Raw genomic sequence first — 6,698 nt, 5'->3', positions numbered from 1 at the left:
CCCTGGGGTGGGGGGCAGATGCTGGCTTGGGCTGGAGAAGAGGAGAATGATAAAGATGTGTGTAGGAGCAGAGGAGATGATGTGGGGACAGAAGGAAGGTTTTGTTGTATTTTTTTACGCTATATATACATGGGCAGATCTTCCTCTGCCCCTGCTACTCAAAAAAGTCCAAATAGAAACTGATGTAGTCCATCCCTGAATGACCTGGAACCATACTACAACTCTGCCAAAACAGGGTTGCAGTAAGACAAATATTTTCCTGTCCCCGTGGGAACTCATTTTTCTGTCCCGGCGAGTTCTTTGCCTGTCCCTTGATCAAGGGTTGAGCAGGCTTCCTACTCAACAAATCAAACTGCATCAAGCGAAAAGTAAACAAAAACAAGAAAACACAGGGCTTTAGAAATTCCCTGAAAGCCCTCACACAGGAAAGTCCTGCATATTGTCCCAGGGAACCCCCTGTGAGAGCAAAGGAATCCTTGCAGTGCCCCAGAACTAATGAGGAATTGCTCCAGGAGAAAACAGTAGATAAATCTGAAATTCCTCCAAGTCACTGTGAAGAAAGAAAATGCCTTTTCATAGCAGTGCAGAGAAGGAGGTAGAGACTCCGAACGCCTGTTCACCTTTTTCTAAGTAGCAAGTAAAAAAGCAAGGACTACAAATCCCATCAGGCCAAGGGCAGAGAATTCCTAAAGCCAGGACTGGAACAGTTCCAGTTCCTAGCAAATCCAGAACTGGTTTTGAGCCAGCTCAACAAGCACCTGAGCTCAGAATTAGCCAGAGCTGAGTGCACACCTGCACTCCAGCACAGGCAATTAGCCACTGAGAGAGAAACGGGTGGGGTTTCTAGTTGCAGGCAGCCACACAGGAGGAACCAGAAGTGCAGGTAGGACCTCAGGATTGGGAGGATTTTGTTGAGGACTCTTACACAAATGAAAATGATATAGAAATGAATAAAGTATTTTCATATGCTGCTGACACTGATTTAATGGAGAGGGGCTGAGGAACAGTAGAAAAAGTTTGGAGTTTATCAAGAGGAAATTGTTGGTGAATAATTCCAAACTAGACAGGCTGTATGATTTAAAGCCTCTGGCTAAAAGAGTTTTGGGTTGTTTTTTTTGCCCCATTGTTGCATGGCACTTATGAAAAGCTACACAGCCTGCAAGCAGGACTGAGTTTGTTTTTCTGTGAGACTGTTTGGGGCAGTGCATGAAAATTAGTTACCTAAGGCACTGCTGGCCACAGGACACTGGGGAACTCTTTATTCAGAATCTAGTGGGATTTTATTGGGATTTTTGTACACCAAAATCTACAGGGCGGGTACAGATCCCAACACTTCTGGGGGTATTTGGGTTAATAAAACCTCAAGGTGAACTTTCCCCAGTGAAAGGCCTTGCAAGAAGTCATAGCAGTATCTGAACAAGCCAGGTGGCAAACAGTGGCTGGGCCGGGTAGGGCCTAGCCCCAAGTGGCAGGTGTAGGCCTGAGAGCCTCAGTGAAGGCCATTAAAAGGCTGAAATTGAAGTAAGTGAATGGCAACAAATAGATTGTTTTTGTTTGTATTTTGTGCAAGGACTATTGTTTGCTTGTATTTTTGGAACTCATTTTGAATTGCTACTAACTTGAGTTAAATGCACCAAGTCTGGGGTGAAATAAAGATTTGTGGCAAGTGTTTTTTGAACTTTATTGCAGTCCTTCCCAGCCGAGGTCTGTGTGGCTTAGGGTATTGGCTCCTGGTCAAGTCCAATTGGCCACGCCCGGTCACAATATGAACATGCTATGCCCAGATTTCAGCACATCTTAGTAAAAGGACTCCTTTATGTCCAAGAAATCGTTCTCTCCTGAATGCTTTTAACAATGTGGGAATAAGTTAGCATTTCCACCTGGCTTGCTGCTGAATTGTCTCATATCTGCATACTGCTGTCAGTCACATGCTCTCCCCACAATCCGTCAGCCAGACATGATTCCAACAGTATACTCTAGTTCAGGGGTGGCCAACTCCAGTCCTCGAGAGCCGGAATGCAGCCTGGTTTACAGGATTTCCTCAATGACTATGCATGAAATCTATTTGCCTGCACTGCTTTCAATGCATAGTCATTGGGGAAATCCTGAAAACCAGACTGGATTCTGACCCTCAAGGACCGGAGTTGACCACTCCTGCTCTAGTTGCTGACCCCTAATTATCTTAGTATCTGATATATTTTTTTACAGTCTGTGCACATAAGCATACTGATGACAGGATGATTTAAGGGATCTCAAAATAGCAGCTTCTTTCTCTGTGGTTATGCCCCGCCCCTGTGAGATCCTATAAATGTGAGTGATGCATTATTCAACCTATAAGTGTTTTCCAATTCAAAAGAAGAATGTGCCAATCTTTTTCTCGTACAAAAGGAAGGATTATTTTATTTTTTAACTGCTTTTTTTTTTTTTCCAGCTGTGATTACCTTTCTCTGTCAAATGCAGACTTCTAGAATTCACTTCTGATTATGTAAATATAAAAATAAGGAGCAACCGGGAAGAATGCCGCCTTTAGGGACTTCGTAGAGATTATTGAGGTAATTCTACAAACTTGTGCCTAGAGCTTTGCACCAAAAGTGCCTTTAATTGGCGTTTTCATGCATAAGTGCATCAGGTGCTATTTTATAAATTAGCACCAAGTCTTAAAGCATGTAATTCCAAAGTAGACAAACATGGGAGGCGCATGGGCAGACTTCTGCCGCACACCTCATATTACGTCAATGTCGTTGAGCCCGCATTACCCCTCTCCTCAAGTCACTTCCTATCCCTTCCACATACAGTTCACTCCTGTTACTGACCTACAAGTTTATTCTCTCCATAGCTCCTCGGTATCTCTCCTCTCTCAATCCCCCCTCCCCCCCGGCACTCTGCTCATCGGGTAAGTCTCTCTTATCTGTACCCTTCTCCTCTATTGCCATCTCCAGACTCCATCCCTTCTTCTTTGCTGCACCGTATGTCAGGCTTTGTCTCTGGCAGTCTTCAAATCCAGACTCGAAGCCCACTTCTTTGAAGATACTTTCAATTCCAAACTCCAACCCGCCTTCTAAACACCAATATCTGTCATATCATTCCCTCTGTAATTCCCCCACCTGAGCACTGTGTTATGTCTACTAGTGCTATAAAAATGATTATTAGTAGTAGTACGATGCCAAGGAACAAGGGGGAATTCTTTAAATGGTGCCCCAAAATGGGGACACAAATATTCAGCGCTGTCGTTCTATAAAGGGCACTCACCTTTTATAGTATAGACCATGGTACTGATTCCCACACCTAACTTTAGGCATCAGACTTTCATCTGCTGAAAAATGGTATAAATGCTAGCATCGTCTTCAAAACTAGGAGCAAAATACACCGTATAGTTCGTCTAATTTACTCTCAATACTTCAATACCAGAACACTATTCATATTTCATATCATTTTTCAACAGAAACTTTTTTCCAATTTACTTAATCATAAACCATGTTCTTAAAAATATATTAAATCATGCAATATATTATTGTATAGTGCTCAGAAAATGGCTACCAAGTATCTCTTTGTGCTCATTTCTCACCAGAAAGTGAAACGGTGCCCATTTTCAGTCATCGCACTTATCTGAAACTTAACCGTTGTTAAATTTTAGTTCCAGACAGTCGGCAAGAGAAGATAAAGTGCACTTAACGTTTTAAGTTTACAGCTCCCACTTCTCTTCATAGAAAATAACTGATGTTTTCCTCTGGTGCTTCCTTGAGCTTCAGTGAATACTTAACAAATTTCCACCTCTGTGCTACCATACACAACCCAACTGGGACCCCAGTTTCACCTAATATGGCTTCATCAGGGGTAAACTAAATTAAAAATACTCATTCCAGTTTGAGTACTAAGATTTATCACTTAACTTGTCAACAAAACTTCTATGGCTTACTTGGGGGGGGGGGAGGGGGAAATCCTTCCGTCCTTTTCAAGTTAGGCCCACTGAGGCAGTGTTCTATAACTCCCACATCCAACTTTTTGGAATGCCCCGACACATCCATGGCCTTGTCCACTTTTGAGTTATGCATTAGTAGAGTTGAGCGCCAATGCCTAAAAGAACAGTGTGCAGCCAGATGTACACGCACATTTCAATGAGTGCTAGTTAGCATGAATGATTTGGTTGTTGGTGCCCAATTAATGATGGTGCAGCATTCATTAACCAATGAATTTGTGTGCACATCTTGGTAGCATGACCAATTTCAGAGAGAGCTTATAGAATCCGATCACTTATTTTACACCTATCATTGATATGACCAAGTTTTGGTGTGCTAGCGTGGCTTTATACAGCTTACTGCAGCACTCCGCCATTCACCTTCCTCTTTTGACAAAACTGGCCATTTAACTCTGCCTCTGTTTTGGTCCAACAACAGAACATTGCCTCCTTTCCCATGACTTTTTAATTTTCTCAGGAGTCTCGGGATCTTTGTCAAAATCCTTCTGAAAATCTAAATACATTATTAGAGGCATATTCAAAACATCTATAAAAAGTCTAAATTGGCACTTGGATGTTTTTTCTTGGCAAAATATCCAACTGCCGATTTCATAAAGGGGCGTGTTGGGTGGGCTTTAGGCTGCCTTAGACTTGGACATCTTGTGGTGATAATCAAACCTTTCATAAAATGTCCTAGATGGAACTTAGGCATTGTCCTAGACCTGTTTTAGAAGTTCTCGTACAAAAGGATGCATGAAGATATGACCTTCCCCCACTCCCCCACTAACCCCCTCTTCCCCTCCCCCAAAAAAAATCTGAATGAAACAGTCCATACCAGTGTCTAGAACAGCATCACCTGGAATGGGAAAGCCTAGTAGAACTCCACACAGGTGTCTTACGTGGCCAGGTGCGTGGACTGGTGAACCACAGAGAGGAGAAACCAGACCCATAAGCCACTCTAACCATAACATTAATGGTAGAAAGTGTGAGCCCACCAAAACCCTACTGTACTACTATATAGGTGCTACCTGCTGCCATAAGGGTTATTGTGGTGGTAAACAAGTGGGTATAGTAGGTTTGGGGGTAGTTTTGGTGGGTTCAGCATAAATTATAAGGGGTATATGGTGAGATATATATCTGGCACCCTTTATGTGAAGTTCGCAGAAGTGCTCTCTAAGGTGCCCCACCACTTTATTTCCATGTTTATGTGGCCAGTCCATTACAGTGCTTGCCCTTCCCACAACTAAATGGTGCTGATTTGGAGTTTCTAACTTGGACGTTTTTGTGGTAAAAAATAGTGAATAAAGTTAGACATCCTGGTGGTCTAGATATTCTGGCAGCCAAGACATCCAAGTAGGCAATTAAGAGCATAAGAACCATAAGAACAGCCTTACTGAGTCAGACCAATGGTCCATTCTCATGGTGGCCAATCCAGGTCCCTAGTACCTGCCCAAAACCCAAGGAGTAGCAACATTCCAGAATCCTAAAGAGTAACAAAAGATTCTAAAACCCCAAAGAGTATCAAGATTCCATGCAGAATCTCCAAGAATAGCAAGATTCTGGAACCCCAAAGAGTAGCAACAGTCCATGCTTCTGATCAAGGGAAAGCAGTGGCTTTCATGTCTTTCTCAATAACAGAAAGACATGGGGACATCTTGTTCCAAAATGGATGTTTCTTCACCTCCAACTTTGGATGTCTTGCAGGAAATGTCCAAAGTCGGATTTAGATGTACCTCTAAAATAGCCCTCCACGTCATAGTAACATAATAGATGATGACAGATGAAGACCCAAATGGTCCATTCAGTCTGCCCAACCTGATTTCAATTTAAATTTTTTTTTAAAAAAATTCTTAGCTATTTCTGGGCAAGAATCCAAAGCTCTATCAAGTACTGTGCTTTGGCTCCAACTTCTGAAGTCTGTCAAAGCTCACTCCAGCCCATCCGCACCCTCCCAGCCATTGAATTTCTCCCCAGCCCATCCTCAACCAAAAGGCCATATACAGACACATACTGTGCAAGTCTGCCCAGTACTGCCCTCAGTTCTTCAATATTTAACTAGGGACTAGGGATTTAACTTACATTTACACTCTCAACTTCATATCAACAATTTTGACATGCCTTAAAAACGTGTCTCTTCAGGGAACACCTTGGAAGTTAGAAATCGGATGTCTATTCATTTGTATTACTAGTCTTTGTGAACCGTACAGAACTTAATGGTATTTGCATTATACAAGTGAGGTTTATGTTTTATTTACTATTATTTTCTGATTCTAGATCCTGTGTGTTAATCCCATGCTTCTTTGAACTCAGTCACCGTTTTCCTCTCCACCACCTCTCTCGGGAGCGCATTCCAGGCATCCATCACCCTGTCCGTAAAGTATAATTTCCTAACATTGCTCTTGAATCTACCACCCCTCAACCTTAAATTATGTCCTGGTTTTACTGTTTTCCTTTCTCTGGAAAAGATTTTGTTTTACGTTAATACCCTTCAAGTATTTGAACGTCTGAATCATATCTCCCCTGTCCCTCCTTTTTTCTAGGGAATACATATTCAGGGCTTCCAGTCTCTCCTCATATGTCTTCTGGCGCAAACCTCCTATCATTTTCATCGCCCTCCTCTGGACCGCTTCAAGTCTTCTTAAGTCCTTCGCCAGTGAGGTAAAACTTGCATCCTTCACCAGTGAGGTAAGTCTTCTTTTGGCTGAACCCATGTTGGTGGTAAAGGGCATTAATAATAAAAACT

General features: G+C 42.4%; 1 long non-coding RNA gene across 1 annotated transcript; it reads left to right on the top strand.

Annotated features, from left to right (window-relative positions):
- The first annotated feature begins 807 nt into the window (after positions 1–807).
- On the top strand, positions 808–6,284 carry LOC117348310. Its single transcript, XR_004536959.1, has 3 exons — positions 808–883; positions 2,432–2,552; positions 6,230–6,284. It is a non-coding gene; the product is annotated as an uncharacterized LOC117348310 (long non-coding RNA).
- Positions 6,285–6,698: the final 414 nt, after the last annotated feature.

Source organism: Geotrypetes seraphini, chromosome 14, assembly GCF_902459505.1.
Source record: "Geotrypetes seraphini chromosome 14, aGeoSer1.1, whole genome shotgun sequence".
Taxonomy (NCBI): domain Eukaryota; kingdom Metazoa; phylum Chordata; class Amphibia; order Gymnophiona; family Dermophiidae; genus Geotrypetes; species Geotrypetes seraphini.
The sequence above is the reverse complement of the archived record's forward strand: the minus strand, read 5'-3'. Positions and strand labels throughout refer to the sequence as shown.